Source organism: Teleopsis dalmanni, chromosome 1 (assembly GCF_002237135.1).
Source record: "Teleopsis dalmanni isolate 2A chromosome 1, ASM223713v2, whole genome shotgun sequence".
Classification (NCBI taxonomy): Eukaryota; Metazoa; Arthropoda; class Insecta; order Diptera; family Diopsidae; genus Teleopsis; species Teleopsis dalmanni.
Window position 1 is genome coordinate 35420039 of NC_051846.1, and position 18535 is coordinate 35438573.

At 31.5% G+C, this 18535-nt stretch overlaps 1 pseudogene; it reads left to right on the forward strand.

Annotated features, from left to right (window-relative positions):
• The window catches only part of LOC119669293, a 29776-nt pseudogene extending 12596 nt beyond the window's left edge, over positions 1–17180 (forward strand).
• Positions 17181–18535: the final 1355 nt, after the last annotated feature.

The following is an 18535-nucleotide window of genomic DNA, read 5'->3' on the forward strand; positions in this document are numbered from 1 at the left end:
ATCGCTTAACTACTTACACGAAAGACCGCTTAATTAATATGAATTTAGAGTTGGAGATTGCCATGTTTTAGCTTATCCTATCGTTTACTTTCCTCTGCCGATCGATTATTTGTCCGTATTGCTTGTTAATTAATAATTAAAATAGGAAAACGCTTTTTGAATAAATAAATTTAAAATGAATTAACATATGTGACTTGTCTTTTATGTTTCAAATGTATCTGTCCTACATCCGCAAATTTGTTGTCTTCTACACCCATTAATTTTCGTATATGTCCAGCTCTGTTTACCTAACAACAACGTCCTCTTCGAACTTCAATTTCAATTAAATCTCATATTATAAGTATTCAGCTGTATATTTTTGCAATTTTTATACTTTACCCAAAATTTTGGAAAATAAAATCACAAATTTTTCGCTAAATAAATTAACTATTGTACAATTTTATGCTATTTTAATTCTAATGCAGTTATTTTTGAAATAGGCGAGGAAATCATTGCGGAACCACAAAAGAATTATACAATAAATTTAATCGAGGAAGAACCAATATATGAAGAAGAAAAAGATGAAGTGGATTATTTGCCGCAGGTTAAGGTTATCGAAGAATTTGTGCCCAAATCAGAAGTGTCTCATCCAATTGATATTGTGGAAGAAGAAGAGGAAAATATTGTTGTGCCCAAAGAAGAACAAAAAGAAACAGTTAAAACCAAAAAGACACGAAAAGCCGTGAAAAAGAAGACTGAAGACCACGATTTAGTTATTCAGAAATTGATTGAACAAGAAATTGAAAAGACGGAACTTGAAAAGTACGAAAAAATTGATTTTGAAAAACCAAAGAAACTTAAGCCAGAATTTAGTAACTTGGAACCAATAAAGATCGAGCGCAGAGAGCAAAAGCCTACAAAAATGATTGTCGTTGAGGCTGCTGAAATTCCACAAATGATTAAATTAAAGCCTTCAAAACGCAAAGAAAAGCCTATTGAAGAGCAACCATCACAACTACCAAAGTTCAGACTTAAAAGTCGTATGGTATTGGTAGAATACCCACCTGTAGCACTCATACCAAAAATAACGGAAATTGGTGCCGTAAGAGCAAGCGGTGACTTATCCCGCAATATTGATGAAGCAGAAGAACTTCTTAAATTCAAGCCATACAAACCTAAAAAAATAAAACGAATTAAGGATAATTTAGAAAAACCCGAACTTGAAAAATATGAGAAATACATTAGTAGCGACGATGAAGAACAAGAAAAGTTATTGTACCAGAAACCTGAAAAACCAGAAAAATCCGATGATAAAAAGGATCAGGTACCACTTAAAATTGGTAAAGGGAAAAAGAAACCTTTAATAGAAGAACAACCGGAGAGTATAAATCTTAAAAAAATTCCTGAAAAACTTAGTGAAGTAGAAGAAATTCCGCTAAAGAAACCTAAGAAAATAACTGAAATTCCTGAGAAAAAAGATAAGGAAGAACCACAAGAACCTACATTTGTCTTAGAACCTCTTCAATTAAATGATTTCGATCATCCAGAATATCCAAAAGAAGAAATAGAACCATTAGATGTACCAGATGAGCCAGCAAAACCAAAGAAAGAGCCAAAGACTAAGTACAAGCCAAAACAAAAAGCAAAACCTGAACAGGAAAAAAATATTACTAATATTGTTCCTGGAGTACCTAAGGATGTCGAAGAAATACCAGAAAAGGATGTAAAATGGCGTATTCCTACAAGAGAAGGTTCTGAAGAAGCTCCATTAGAAACTAAACTCAAACCATTCGAGCTGAATAAAGAAGAGCTACCAATAGATGATGTAACGCCTGTTTCGAATGAAGTTGTGGAAGGTAAACCATTATCACCAGTTGAAAAAGTTGAAATTAAAAAACAAAAGAAACCAAAAGACAAAAAAGTGTTAAAGAAAGAATTATTAGATGAGCCAGATGATATTAAAGAATTTGAAATTTCTGTAGCCGAAGAAGAAACTATTGTCGAAACAACACCAAAAGAGGAATCAACTGATGTACAAGAAATAAAAACTAAGAAAAAGAAAACTAAAGAGTCTCCTTTAGCAGAAATAAAGGTGATTGAAGAAATACCCAAAGATGATATAAAAGAAGAGCCTTCTGTTGAATACCAAATTACAACAACTGTGATTGAACCGGAAGAATTTGGAAAGGAACATCAAGTTAAAGTTATTGACATAGACGCCAAAGAAATAACAACAGAAGAAGTTATTGAGGAAAAAGTCGTTACTCGCAAAAAGAAACAAAAACCAGAGAAACCTGAAGAGTATGAATACAAACTTACAACTCCTGTTGAAGATGAAGCAGAGGAAATTACTGAGACAACTGTGCCTGAACAAGGTATAGTTTCAGAAATTATACCTGAAGATGTAATTGTCACAGTGGACCAAAAAGAGTCGAAAGACGAACAAGTTGATGAAGTTATTGTTCCTAAAGAAAAGAAGCCAAAGAAAAAACAAATCAAAGATGACTCAATTACAGTAAATGAAATAACAGAAGTAGTCCCTGAAGTCACAATCGAAGAAAATAAATCAGTAGAGGAAGTAACCACTAAAACTAAATCTAAAAAAATTAAACATAAAACGTATGAATTTGCAATTGCTGAATCTGAAGCTCCTGAAGAAATAATACATGAAGTTGAAGAAGAAGAAGAAAAAGAACCTACTTATGTGGAACCTGAAGAAAAAGTCACTGAGTCAAAGATCTATGAAATCAAAACAACTGAAATAGAACCCGAGAAAAAAGATGATTTAATTACAGATACAATAGATGAGAAACCTAAAAAGCCTAAAGTTAAGAAACAATTAATTAAAGAAAAAGAATTTAAAATAGAAGTGGTAGATCAAGATATTGAAAAAGTAGTTGAAGAGGAACTACCAACTGAGGCTGTATTTACAACAAAACAGAAACCTTCAGAAGAAATGCCTGAAGAATATGTAGCTGAATTTGTAATAAAAGAAGAGCAGCCACAAGAAATCATTGAAGTTAAAACAGATATTAAGCAAAAGAAAATAAAGAAACCAATCAAAAAGCACGAAGATGTAGCAACTTTGGAAGTTAAAATAACTGAGGAAGATGTACCAGTTGTTAAGGATGTCGTCAAAGAAGTACCAGAAGAAATTAAAGTAGAAACAAAGGAGCCAGAAATGAAAGCTGAAAGCTACAAAATACACATAAAAGAAAGTGAAGATTTGAAGAAGGAAATATCTCCTGTTTCTGAAATTTCAATTAAATCTGAAGAAGTAATTGAAGATAAGGATGTTGAATCAGAAATAAAAGTGTCATTACAAGAATCTAAGCCTATTGAAGAAATTCTAGAACAAAAAGAAGTAAAACCGAAAAAACCAAAAAAGAAGGTAAAAGAAGAATTAAATGAATTTAACATAAAAGTTTCTGAAGCAGTCCCAGAAAATATACAAGTTCCAGTTTTAGATATTAAAGAAATTATCGCTTCAGAAGATGTGACGACAAAACAAGAAGAAGAAAACTACCAGTACAAAGTACGCGACTTTATGCCTGAAGTTGCAACTGAAGAACCTAAAATTACAAAAGAACCATCAACGGTACCTTTGACGGAAGAAGAGGAAGTTTTCGAAAAAGTTAAGATTATTGACGAAGATATTAAAGAAGAAATAACTATAGATGAGAAGAAAACAAAAAAGAAAGCTAAAAAACCTAAAGAGGAACCTACTGAAGACCATAAAATAGATGTTATCGAAGAAAAACCATCGGAACCTGTCATTACTGATGAAAAAACGGTGGTAGAAAAAACTGTAGAAGATGACATTATTTCTGAAAGCCCCAATTATCAATATAATATCACTGAATCCATGCCAGAAGAAATAAATCAAGTAGTAGTAAAATCTAAAAAATTGAAAACTAAACTTGAAGAACCAGAAGAACCTGAGGCCGAAATTCAACTAACAATTAAAGAACCAATTAAAGAAGTAACTGAAAATGTTGAAGTTCGTCAAAAGAAACCAAAGAAAAAAGAAAAGGAAGATGCTTTTACAGAGCTGAAAGTAAAAGTAATAGAAGAAGACAAGCCACAAGAAGAAGTTGTAGAAAAAGAAATAACTATATCTGAAAGCATTCCTGAAGAGGTAAAAGATACTACAACTGTAGAACTAAAAGTTACGGTGACTGATGAACTTCCAGAAAAACCAAAGGTCAGTGAAATTGAGGAAAGTATTAAGATTATAGAAGAATTCCCAGAAAAATCAATTGATGCTCCAGAAGAAATCGAAATAACTAAAACAAGCAAGAAGAAACCTAAAAAAGAAGATATTCAATATAATATTAAGATAATTGATGAGGTTAAAGATATAGAAGAAGAGAAACCATCTGAAGAAATACGTACAGAAGATATAAAAATTGCGAAGAAAAAACGTACTCCACAGGTAAAAGAGGAACCGGAAGAATCTGTTACATTAGTTACTAAGAAACATGAAGAAGAACCTACAGCTAAATTAAGTGTTAAAAAGAAACCAAAAATAACTGATTCCGATCAAGCCGAAGCAGAACTTAAAGTCACAGTGGTAGAAGAAGTTCCTACTAGCTCTGAAACGGTAGAGAAAGTAAAAGAACAAGAGGAGCCTTTACAACACATAGAGCCAGTACCGGAAAAACTGGAGCAATATATGATAAGTGTAAGTGAACAACCATTAGAACAAATTGAGGTGCCGGAAGAAAATATTACCTTATCTAAAAAGAAGCCAAAACAGAAATCGATTGAGGAACCAGAAGCAAAATACACTATTCAGTCAGTAGAACCAACGAAAGAAGAAATTGTTGCTGAAGTAAGTATTAAAAAGAAGCCAAAAGTAACTAAATCTGAGGAGGCTACAACAGAACTTAAAGTTAAAGTAGTGGAAGAGGTCCCAATTAGTTCTGTAACTGTAGAAGAAGTTGTAGAAGATGAAATACCTGTCAAACAAGAAGAGCCAATCCCAGAAAAACCAAAAGAATATGAAATTAGCGTAAGTGACCAACCATTGGAAGAAATCAACATACCAGATGTAACTTTGCCTAAAAAGAAACAAAAGTTAAAAATTGCAGAGGAACCTGAGGCAGAATATACTCTTAAGTCAGTAGAACCCACTATTGAAGAGCCCAATGCTGAAGTAAGAATTAAAAAGAAGCCAAAGGTAATTAAATCTGAGGAGACTGCTGCAGAACTTAAAGTTAAAGTAGTGGAAGAGGTCCCAATTAGTTCTGTAACTGTAGAAGAAGTTGAAGAAGATGAAATACCTGTCAAACAAGAAGAGCCAATTCCGGAAAAACCGAAAGAATATGAAATTAGTGTAAGTGAACAACAATTGGAAGAAATCAACATACCAGATGTAACTTTGCCTAAAAAGACACAAAAGTTAAAAATTGCAGAGGAACCTGAGGCAGAACATACTCTTAAGTCAGTAGAACCAACTGAAGAGCCCAATGCTGAAATAAGTATTAAAAAGAAGCCAAAGGTAATTAAATCTGAAGAGGCTGCTGCAGAACTTAAAGTTAAAGTAGTGGAAGAGGTCCCAATTAGTTCTGTAACTGTAGAAGAAGTTGAAGAAGATGAAATACCTGTCAAACAAGAAGAGCCAATCCAGGAAAAACCGAAAGAATATGAAATTAGTGTAAGTGATCAACCATTGGAAGAAATCAACATACAAGATGTAACTTTGCCTAAAAAGAAACAAAAGTTAAAAATTGCAGAGGAACCTGAGGCAGAATATACTCTTAAATCAGTAGAACCAACTATTGAAGAGCCCAATGCCGAAATAAGTATTAAAAAGAAGCCAAAGGTAATTAAATCTGAGGAGGCTGCTGCAGAACTTAAAGTTAAAGTAGTGGAAGAAGTTCCAATTAGTTCTGTAACTGTAGAAGAAGTTGAAGAAGATGAAATACCTGTCAAACAAGAAGAGCCAATCCCGGAAAAACCGAAAGAATACGAAATTAGTGTAAGCGACCAACCATTGGAAGAAATCAACATACCAGATGTAACTTTGCCTAAAAAGAAACAAAAGTTAAAAATTGCAGAGGAACCTGAGGCAGAATATACTCTTAAATCAGTAGAACCAACTGAAGAGCCCAATGCTGAAATAAGTATTAAAAAGAAGCCAAAGGTAATTAAATCTGAGGAGGCTGCTGCAGAACTTAAAGTTAAGGTAGTAGAAGAAGTCCCAATTAGTTCTGTAACTGTAGAAGAAGTTGAAGAAGATGAAATACCTGTCAAACAAGAAGAGCCAATTCAGGAAAAACCGAAAGAATATGAAATTAGTGTAAGTGACCAACCATTGGAAGAAATCAACATACAAGATGTAACTTTGCCTAAAAAGAAACAAAAGTTAAAAATTGCAGAGGAACCTGAGGCAGAATATACTCTTAAACCAGTAGAACCAACTATTGAAGAGCCCAATGCCGAAATAAGTATTAAAAAGAAGCCAAAGGTAATTAAATCTGAGGAGGCTGCTGCAGAACTTAAAGTTAAGGTAGTAGAAGAAGTCCCAATTAGTTCTGTTACTGTAGAAGAAGTTGAAGAAGATGAAATACCTGTCAAACAAGAAGAGCCAATTCCGGAAAAACCGAAAGAATATGAAATTAGTGTAAGTGAAAAACCATTGGAAACAAGCGATATAGCAGAAGTAAAATTACCTAAAAAGAAGCCGAAGGTGATAACACCAGATGAGACACAAGAAGAATACACTATTAAACCCAAAGAACCAACTGAAGAAACGACTGAAGAAATAAAACTTAAAAAGAAAACAACTACTGAACCAAAAATAGAAGAAATTACAGAAAAAATAAGAATACTAGATATTCAAGAGCCAGTGGCAGACGAATCAATTCCAGATATTGAAAAACCTGCTGTAATTGAGAAAGTAATTCAAGAAGAAACAAATTTCCCTGAATATAAAATTAATCTAAATGAAACTCAGCCAGAAATAGAAAAAGTTACTGAAGAGCAGATTTCATTGCCAAAGAAAAAACCTTTAACGCCGAAATTAATTGATGAACCTGAAGTTGAAGTTACTTTAACTCAAAAGAAGAAACCGGAAGAAGTTTCCCAAGAAGCGAAAATAATTAAAAAGTTACAAAAGGTTCCAGTACAAGAAGAAGCATCAAACGAGTTACAATTAACAATAGAGCAACCCATTTCGCCTGAGCCAATAATTGAAGAAGTAGAAGAAATTGAAGAAGTTAGAAAAACACCAGACGAAATTCCAGACGAACAAATTGTTACTATCAAGCCTAAAAAAGAAAAACTTGAAAAGCCTGTAGTAGAAGAAGTAGAAGAAGAAGTCATTCTTAAATCTAAAAAACCAAAAGAAGATGAAGAAATGACGGCTGAAGTAGTTCTTAAACCAAAAATACCGAAAGAAGTTCAAGACATTCCAGCAGAAGAATTTTCAGTACAAATGAAGCTACCAAAAGAAAAAACTACGACCTCAGAAACAGTAGAGGAAGCAGTTACATTAAAAAAGAAGAAGAAACCAGTAAAGACTATTGAGGAAGCTGCAGATGAATTACAACTACAAAAGGAAGTTATTGAAGAAGTACCTGTGGAGATTGAGGAGGAAGAAATTATTGAAGAAGCAATTGTTATGCGCAGAAAACCAAAGAAATCAATAGAGCCAACATTTGAAGAACATGAAGAGCAGGAATTTAGTTTGTCACTTAAAAAACCTTTAAAAATAAATAAGGGAGTAACAGAAGAAGCAACCATACTTAAAAAACGACCAATTATACCAAAAGTTTTTGATGAAGCTGAGGCTGAACTCTCTATAAAACGAGAAGAAGAGTACGAAGAAGGGGAAGATATTGAAGAATTTGTAGTATCGAAACGACCCAAACCTAAACCATTGCAAATTACGGAAGAACAGGATCAGGAATATACTGTTAAGAAATTAAGACGTAGAAGAAAGGACGTAGACATTCCAGAGTTTACTGATGTCGAAAACATTACATTCCGAGCAAAGTCAACTAAAACAAAAGAAGACGTAGATCAAGAATTTAATATTGCTTTGGATTCATACGCAGAAGAAGAAATTTCAATGTCAGGAAACGTTAAACTAAAGAAGCCTATTAAGAAAACATATTCGGAAGCTGCTGACGAAGCTAAGATTAAGTTAATACAAGATTATGATGATGGCGAAGGGCCAATTATTGAAGAAATTCGAGATGATAGCAGTATTGAAGACACTATGTACGATGTAGAAGAGCCAGAAGAATATTTCGTAGAGGAATTACCTCCTGACGAAGTAGATTTTAAGTTAAAATCTAAGAAACTATCAAAACCACGATATTCAATACATGATGAAGAAGAAGAACAATTTTTGATAGGTATTCGCAGACCAAAAAGCGATTCCATTACATACGATGAAGACTCCCTTACTTTCAAGAAGAAACGCAAAGTTATTCAACAAGTCTTTAATGAAGGTGAGTTAACTTTAATGGAAAATTATAAATACTTACTTATTTATATGCAATAAAATTTATATATTTTATAACAATTTTCATAAATTTTCTAAAGATTTATTTACTTTTATCATGTGATATTCTTATGCTCAACTTTAATGCTTTTACATATATATGAAAACTTTTTAAACATTAGGAAAAATGCTTATATGATAACAGTGTAGCTATGCGAGGTAAACTTAAATATCTAAATGTCTTGTGAATAACATTTTTGGAGTAAAATCATTTGTTTCCCATCTAATTCAAAGCTTTTCATTATTACTTTTGTTTAACTGCATAAGATACATAATACTTTAATGTAAATTTATTTTTCTCGTAAAGAACATATAGTAATAAGAATATTTCTATTTGTACAGAAGGAGCTTCTCTAAATATAACCAGAGCAATGGACATTGAAGGTAAATTGAATCAATTACAAATTAATAGTTAAAATTATGAATGTGAATATTTTTAATAGAAACGGAAGATGAAAATGCTATGTATTCAATTTGCAATTATGTTGCTGACAATGATGAAGCCATTAACTTAGTCGAAGGTGAAAAGGTCTACGTTATTGGCCGCCACAGTTCCGAATGGTGGTATGTAAAGAAGAATATAACCGAAGAAGAAGGTTGGGTACCAGCGCAATATTTAATGGAACCTGCAGAATATACACAATATGTTCAAAAGAAGTTACATGAAAAAATTGATAAACTGCCGGTATTCGAACGTAAGTTGCTATTACTTTTATAATATAAAATACAATATTAAATATATTTTATCAAACAAGTATTAAAGTATTCATATACTATAAGAACTTTGTTTGTTTTAACAAATTTCTGTAAATGTGTCTAATGTTAACAAAAAATTTCATATTTCGTATCATTTTCGTTTCGTAAATAACATCTGTTATTACGTTTGAATTACATTCATAAAGGCCCTGGAACTGATGAGAAACCAATGGCTCCTAGATTTATTGAAAAACTACAACCAATACATACACCTGATGGTTATACTGTACAATTTGAATGTAAGGTAGAGGGAATGCCACGCCCACAAATCGCATGGTTCCGAGAAACAGCTATTATCAAACCATCGCAAGATTTTCAAATGTTTTATGATGAGGACAATGTCGCTACTTTGATAATTCGTGAAGTCTTTCCAGAAGACGCAGGCAAATTTACATGTGTTGCTAAAAATGCAGCTGGTTTCACTTCTACGACAACTGAGTTAATAGTTGAAACTCCTTTATCTGATCATGGCTCTGACGCTACTGGTATGTCTCGCAGAAGTATGTCACGTGAATCGTCACTTGCAGATATTCTTGAGGGAATACCACCTACATTTTCGAAAAAACCAAAAGCGCAATATGTTGATGAAGGAACTAATGTGATTTTGGAATGTCGTTTAGTAGCGGTACCAGAACCCGATATTGTTTGGTATTGCAATAATGAAGAAATTGATATGAAAGTAACTAAAAATGTGAGAATAGTTACAGAGTCCGACATGCATATGTACTGTAGCGTTGTACATATAACAAAGGTTAAAAAGTCGCAAGAAGGTACATATGAAGTTGTAGCCACAAATCGTGAAGGAGAGTCAAGATTACCAATTGTTTTGAAAGTTCGCACTAAAGATAAAGAGCCTCCACAAATTTTGGAACCATTGAAAAACACAATTGTACGAGAAGGAGAAAGTGTCGTGTTGTCAACACAAATTGTAGGAAATCCGACTCCAAAAATAACATGGTACAAAGACTCAAAGCCCATCAAAGCAAATATAAAGACTGATAAAGATATTCACACACTTACTTTAATTTCTCCAAAACAAGAGGAAAAAGGTGAATATACAGTAAAAGCAGTTAATCCATTAGGATCTGTAGAAACAAGTGCATATCTGACAATTGAAGGTACGTAATATGTTAAATGTATATTTTTCGTGCAAATATTGTACACAATTTGTTCATACGTAAATAAAAAATATAATATTGTAATTATAATAATATATTAAATATATATAATATTATATCATATTCGTTATAATAATAATATTAATTTGTTTTAGAACCAACAAGTGGAAATGCTGAACCGCCACTATTTACGGACCGGTTTGAAGAACAATCAGTACCACAGAAAGGCACGATTTGTTTACCGGCGAAGGTGTCGGGCAATCCAGTTCCAGAAATTGAATGGTTATTTAATAATAATCCACTTTATCCAAGCGAACGTGTAAAACAAATTTATGACGGTGAAAATATTGAGCTTATCATCACTGGAGCTAATCCAGAAACTGATTCTGGCGATTACAAATGTATTGCAAGTAATCCTGTTGGTAAAACGTCACATGGAGCACGTGTTATAGTTGAAGTGGATGAAGTTAAGTTCACCAAAAAGCTTAAGAAAAACATTTCCATTGAAGAAATACAGTCTTTGACATTAGAGTGCGAAACTTCTCATGTAGTGTCCACAAAATGGTTCTTTAATGGAAAAGAACTAAGTGGCATGGATCATCGAGTAGTAGTTGAAGATGGTAAAATACACAAATTGGTTATAAGAAATACAAATTTACGTGACAGTGGAAGCTATGTATGCAAAGTAAAAGATCAAGAAACTACTTCCACAGTAGAAGTCTTACCACGAAAACCAGAATTTATCAAAATTCTCGAAGATTATGAAGTAACAGAAAAAGAAACCGCTATTCTAGATGTTGAAGTTTCTACAGATGCAGCAGAAGTAACTTGGTACAAAGACGGCGAGAAAATTACACCTGAAAATAAAAACATTGAACTTACTAAAGATGGCAAAGTAAGGAAATTGATTATACGTGAATCATCAATACATGACGAAGGAGAATACACATGTAAGTTGGATGAACAAGAGTGCTCAGCGGAATTAGTGGTTATTGAACTACCACCAGAAATCATTACACCTTTAGAGGACATTAGTGTCACTAAAGGTGAAAATGCAATTTTCAAAGTAAAACTCAGTAAAGGTGATGCTTTAGTAAAATGGTACAAAAATAATGAAGAAATTCAGTTTAACAAACGAACTCAGCTCACAATTGATGGAAAAGAACAAACTCTACGTATATTAGAAGCGCGTTCAACTGATATTGGAAAATATTCAATTCACGTTGGTGATCAAACCTCAGAGGCTCAACTTAAAGTTGAAGAACCTTTAGTTGATTTTGTTGTACGTTTACCTGATGTAACCATAACAACAAAATCAAATGATGTTGAGTTCAGTATTGAACTTTCACGACCAGATGTGGAGGTAACATGGTATACTAAAAATAAACCAATTAAACCAAATAAAAAATACGAAGTTTTTGTGGAGGGAACAATAAGACGTTTGATTATACACGATGCACAAGAAGATGATGTTGGTGATGTAAGTTGTACAGCAGCTAATGCAACAACTACCACAAAACTATGTGTAGAAGAACTTAAAACACCTCCACTTATAACATCTGACAAAGAACAGACATTTAAGGTTAAAGAAAATGAAGATATAACTATGACTATAAAATATACTGGGTCCCCTAAACCTGAAGCAGAATGGACTACCAATAAAAATATTATAGTAAAAACAAAAAGAACAATACCAACAATTGATGAACAATCAGCATCGTTAACTATAAAGAAAGTAGTCGAAGAGGATGAGAAGGAATATAAAATTAAACTAACAAATCCTGTCGGAGACGCAGAGGCCAGCTTACATCTAGTGATAATGCGTATGTATTTAATTTAATTATGCAATGAATTTTACTTAATTATATTTTTAATTTTAATCCAAATTTAACATACCTAGGCAAACCAAAAGCGCCTGGAGCTCCACAACCGCTAGAAGTCTTACATGATTCCATAACTTTATATTGGAAAGCGCCTGAAGATGACGGTAATTCTGAAATATTGGAATACATATTAGAATATCAGGATATAAAAGAAGAAAAGTAAGTATAAAACTTTTATTTTTATTAATACCTAACACTTATTTTTCGTATTTATAGATGGACTGAAATACGCAAAATTAAGGACACAACTTATACTATAAATAAATTAATAGTTGACAAGGAATACGTTTTCCGTGCAATTGCTCTAAATGATGTTGGACCATCTCCACCATCACCATTGTCTCCACCAATTCGTTTAGTTGCAGAGGTGAAAAAAGAAAAACCTACTGTACAAGAGCCCTTACGAGACATCATTGCCGAACCAAATAAGAGTGTAACATTGTCTTGTGTATTTGGTGGAGTTCCAGAACCTACAGTTACTTGGAAAAAGAATGGTAAAACTATCAAAAGTAAAACTATTACTTATGAGAACCGTGTTTGCAAATATGTCATTGAAAAGACTACAATTGAGACTGAAGCAACATATACGTGCGTTGCGGAAAATGAAGTAGGAACCGTAGAAACATCTTGTAATTTAACAATACGGGAAAAACCTAGCATTGAAATAGATGATAAATATGTAGTACAAAAACTCAAAACAGGTACCGACTTAATCATTCCTGCAACAGTACATGGATATCCCAAGCCAAACGTTATATGGTACAAAGAATCTGTGGAACAAAAAAGCACTGAACGTATATCGATTACAACGACAGAAACAACCACAACGTTATCAATTAAAAAATGTAGTAGAGAAGAATCTGGCAGATACAAAATAGTTGCTACCAATTCACATGGCACATCAGATGTTGAATGTACTATAAAAATTATTGACAAGCCTAGTCGTCCACAGTCATTGGAGATTAAGGATATGAAAAAAGATTCAATTACCCTTGAATGGACGCCACCAATAGATGATGGTGGACTAGATGTTAATAAATATTCTCTTGAAAAATGTGACCTAAATAACAAGATTTGGATGAAAGTTGCTGATTTCGATAAAGACATACACTCTTATGCCATACAAAGACTCTCTATGAACTCGCAATATATGTTTAGAGTTACTGCAATTAATCCAATTGGAGAATCTGAACCTACAGAAAGTGAAACTGTTACTATCACTAAAAAATTCGGTAAGAACTATGCACAAATATAATGTATTTTTAAATATATATTACCAGATTTATTTTTTGGTATATATCTTGATTTATTAATTAATTACTTTTATTCTATGTAATCAATTCATAAGACTGTATTATATAACAAATAATCTAATTACGTTATATGCATTTTCAAACAGTTAAGCCATCACCGCCTAGAGGACCTATAGATGTTTCTGGTATGACTGACACCTCTTTCACTTTGTCATGGGAACCATCAGAAAGTGATGGCGGCTCTAAGATAATTGAATACATTGTTGAAATTAAAGAGTTCCATGAAACGAAATATAGAGCTTTGGGTAGAACGACTGGCAATATAACAAACATACAAGTTGATGAAGTAATAAAAGATAGAGCTTATCAGTTTAGAATCTATGCTCGTAATGAAGTAGGTACAAGTGATGCTTTCGAAACCGAAGACAAGATTGTTGTTGGCCGAAGGATAAGTAAGTTTACAATATATAAACAATCATCAAGTTCCATATAGGTTATAACTATATTAACTTTAGGCAAACAATTTGCAATAAAATCATTATTTTGCTTTTATTAATTATTATATAATTTCTATTTAAAATGCTTACTTTCATGCTTTCTGCCCAAAATAAAACGCATAAAAACTAGTACGCTTTAACGAAAATATTGGTACGTACATTTAAAAAAATGATCAGATATAGTTTTCTTGATATATATGTGTATAACAAGTAAAAACTAAAATAAATCAAATTAACTAATTAATGCAACATTTAAGAAAAAGAGTAACAAACTATAATATTTCTATATTATAAAAATTAACTTAGCTCCACCATCACCTCCTCAAAATCTGAGAACACCTGATATAACAAATAGAAGTGTAACACTCGATTGGGAAATTCCAGCCAACAATGGTGGATCTGAAATTACTGGTAAAGATTTCAACAAAATTGAAAATTATATAGGAAAATAGAATCTAACCTAAAACGATTATATTTAGGTTACTGTGTAGAAAAACGCTCTTCGACATCTACAAAGTGGACTAAAGTTATAACACTGGACGCACATTGTATGCAATATACTGTCGATAATTTGAAAGAAAAATGCGAATATTGGTTTAGAGTATCTGCAGAAAATTCAGTTGGATTGGGTGCGCCAGCTGTAACCGAAAACATTTCACTGAAAACTCATGCAAGTAAGTAAAATCTATTATTTTAGATATTTCAAAAGTTATATGATCTAACTTTATTTTTTAGCGGTACCATCGGCTCCTACTGCTCCACTAGAAGCTAGAGTAATTGCTGCCAACGCACACATATTCGAATGGGGTATACCCGAATCAGATGGAGGTGCGCCATTGTTGGGTTACCACATTGCGATACGTGATATGAAGAAGACTATGTGGATAGAAGTTGGACGAGTGCCTGCCGGTGTGCAAAGATTCCAAATAAGAGACTTACAAGAGAATCATGAATATATGATTCGAATATTTGCAAAGAATGAAATAGGCTTAAGTGAACCCTTAGAATCAGAAGAACCATATAAGGTCATGACAGCTGGTAAGTATAAAAATAATATTAAAAATAGTGTTGTTATAGAATGCATTATTTTTTTAAGCTTTTGATTTATTTATTAAATATAATGATTATGATAATGTTATTAATTATAAAAATTCGGCTATGTTATAAAAAATCATTTCTCAATCTACTTTCTCATATTAAGAGATTTGTTAAGATAAATGTTTAGTAAGTTACATGTTCTATTAACAGGGTGATTTTTTTTATTTGTTCTTACAAAAAAAAAAGAAAATATTAAAATAAATAATATATAATATCAGACTAATAATAAAACAATACAAAAGTGTCTTATAGTAGTTAATTTTATATCTTGTGAGTTAATATTCATGCACTTGCAGTTTTTGATAGTAATATCGCGATTTCTTTTCAAAATTCATATATTGTATTTACCGAACAGATATTAAGAAAGAATTAAAAATAAACGTCACAGAGCAGCTGCAACCTAAAATTCCAGTAAAACTTGCAAATAGCGAGAAGCCACTAACTGGGCTTGACTTGCGAAAGATTATTTTGTTCGAACGCAAATATCTATTATTCTAAAATTTTGTCTACGAACAAAAATTTCTATGTATTGGAGATAAAATGAGATTGTGTATGTAAAAACCTAAGTCTAACCAAAATCTAACCAATGTAGGAGACAGGATGAAGCAATTTGTGCAATATTACAAGAATTCCTACAATACTTCGGGTATAACACAAGTGAGCACAAACGAAAAATTAAAACAAGATAGTCTTTTCTTATATTTTTGAACTAGAAGTTTGAGAGAAGTTTAACAAAAACACACACTTAGCAAAAGCTTTAATTGGTTACGCATTTTATTTTATTTTATTTAAATAGCTATAACAACCCATTAACGGGTATGTCTCTCCAAGCGCCTATACATGTTTACTTCTCTTTTCCAGTCTCATACATTAAGTTTGGTTAGTCTTCCCTTAACTTGATCACTCCACCAAAAACACAGTCTACCTCTAGATCCTTTTCATCCAACTACCGTTTCAAACTTCATTTTCACTGGAGAGTCTTCATCCATCGATATGATCAAGCCAGCAAACCTAGCGAAAGAAGACAGAACAAAGCTTCTTACGTTTTTTTCTCATAAATTTTATTTTTTCTTTTTTGTGCTCACTTACTATAACATATATAGTATAAACATAATATAGATTATATATATATATAAAGACAGTTATATATACATTATAGAGTTTTAATACAGAATTTGCTTTAATTGAGATTTCGAATTGCAGCTATTATGAGAGTAAATATGTAGTGCAAATGCACATTTTAACCTCTGTAAGAAACCTTCAGTTTGTAATCTGAATTGGGTATAAGACCCCTTCTGTAAGAAGTTTAAGGTTTGTAGTGTGAAAAGCATATTAGTAAGATTTAAGACCTCTTTTCAGAAAGCATCTTAGGTTTCAGATAGTCTTAAAAGTTTTGAGTTTTGTATGTAAACAGACTGATCCAAAACGCTCAACTTCAAACTTAATACTGCTAGTATAATCTAACATAACCTAAAGTGTAAGCAGATTTGTAAATAAATTATATGTTTATTACAAAATTCTACTAAATCTTAATTCTGTGACAATTTTATGGTAAAATTCAAATAGTTCAATAGTTTTGAGTTTTAAGTTAATAGCTTGATATGCATTAGGTGTAACGTACATAAAAAATTTTATATATATATGTTACATTATTTAAAATACCAATTAATTAAGATTGAGAATTAAATTTTATACATATAAAATTTCTTTGCAGGTCATGCAAGTCTACCAGATGAACCTCGTACTGAAATAAGTACATGTAATACTTCATCATGGTTGCGTGATCACCACATGGATGCGGATATACATTCATACGCTCGTGGCAAATTGCTGCAACGTGATGAATACTTCTTCCGCATCTGGGCAAAAATACCAAAGAAGAAGAAGAGTTCTAAGTAAATAATTTAAGTACTCTTAAAATAATTAATGTTTGCTTACTTAAGCATGACATTGCAATGTATTTGTAAAAATTAGTAATACAAATCAACGAATATAAACACATACATACTCATATTTATTTTACATAAAAAGAAAAAAATATTTTCTATAAACTTGCATAAAAAAATTCATATTAATATTATTGTAACTATAAAATTATTTAATATTGTTTTTAATAAATTTTTATTTCATCTAAAAGTTTAAAGTTCATGTAAAAGTTATGTAATGTAAAATATTAAGAAATATTTAAAAATTAATTAATGGTTTTAAAAGAATTCTTTAGCGAGCGAAGACAAATTTTTTTAAAATCATTATGAATTTTTAAGACTATATAAACTATAAACTATAACTTTTCATACAATTTAATTTTTTTATTGAAAAAAATACACATACATTAACATAAATATTACATAAACATTACATAATTTAAATATAAATTATTATAATAGAAAAACAAATTAAAAATTATTTTCTTTATTTCTTTTTTAAAACTGTGATAAATTTAAATGAAATATCATCGCAAATGTTGAAACGAGTTAAAAGTCAATTAAAGTAAAATATTTTTCTAACATTTTCAACTGATAAATGTGGAGCAAATAAATATCTTCTTTGCATAATTGGGAGACGTCCTTAAAACTCGAATAGGTGCAACTCGAGTTTTAGGGAATTGAAGAATTTATTTCACCTAATTTACAGCTGAAAATATACTGCAAAGTTAATTAGAAAAACTTTAATAAACAATTTTAATAAAATTTTATCAAAAATGTATTGAATGTGTTTGAATTAATATGCAAATGAGAGGAAGTTAATTATCAATCATGATTTAATTACTCTTAATTACTTAACATATTTTCAATTTTATTGGACGACAGATTTCTTAAGGGGTAAGTAAAATGTTTAGAAAGAACGAATCGCAGATCGTTCTACCTTTAATGTGTAAAATCTAATATTTATAACTGTGAAAAATATAAAGAGTTGACTTGTTTATTTGACTGCAAAGATATATCTCTGCTTGGTAGAAGAGAACTAACATTGTTGCAAAATTATTTGATGGATAATCTAAACCTGCGCTATTATTTTTCTTGTTAAAATAACATCTACAACTACATCCGAGGTGGCAGAAAATCCTCTCTGCTTACTAGGAATTAAATATGTAAACACATTCTTTATAACTATACGACTTTGTTTTGACTTAAGAGGAAAAATCAGTAATTATAGGTCCTTTCTCTAACTAATATAAGAAACTACTCAATACTAGCTTTTATGCAAAAGGCAACTACTCCAATCAATTGCCTGCATTTCTATAATTTATATATCTATATGTCATTCTATTTATCTATCATAGTATAACTGACGCAGGTCATGTGCCAATAATGTTATAATAAAAATGGTAGTAGATTAGATTAGATAGATTAGATTATAAAATGGTTGGGAACTTGTAACCACATCACTGCATCCTTTGAGAATTATTGTGACATACCCACTTTAGTTCCATAGA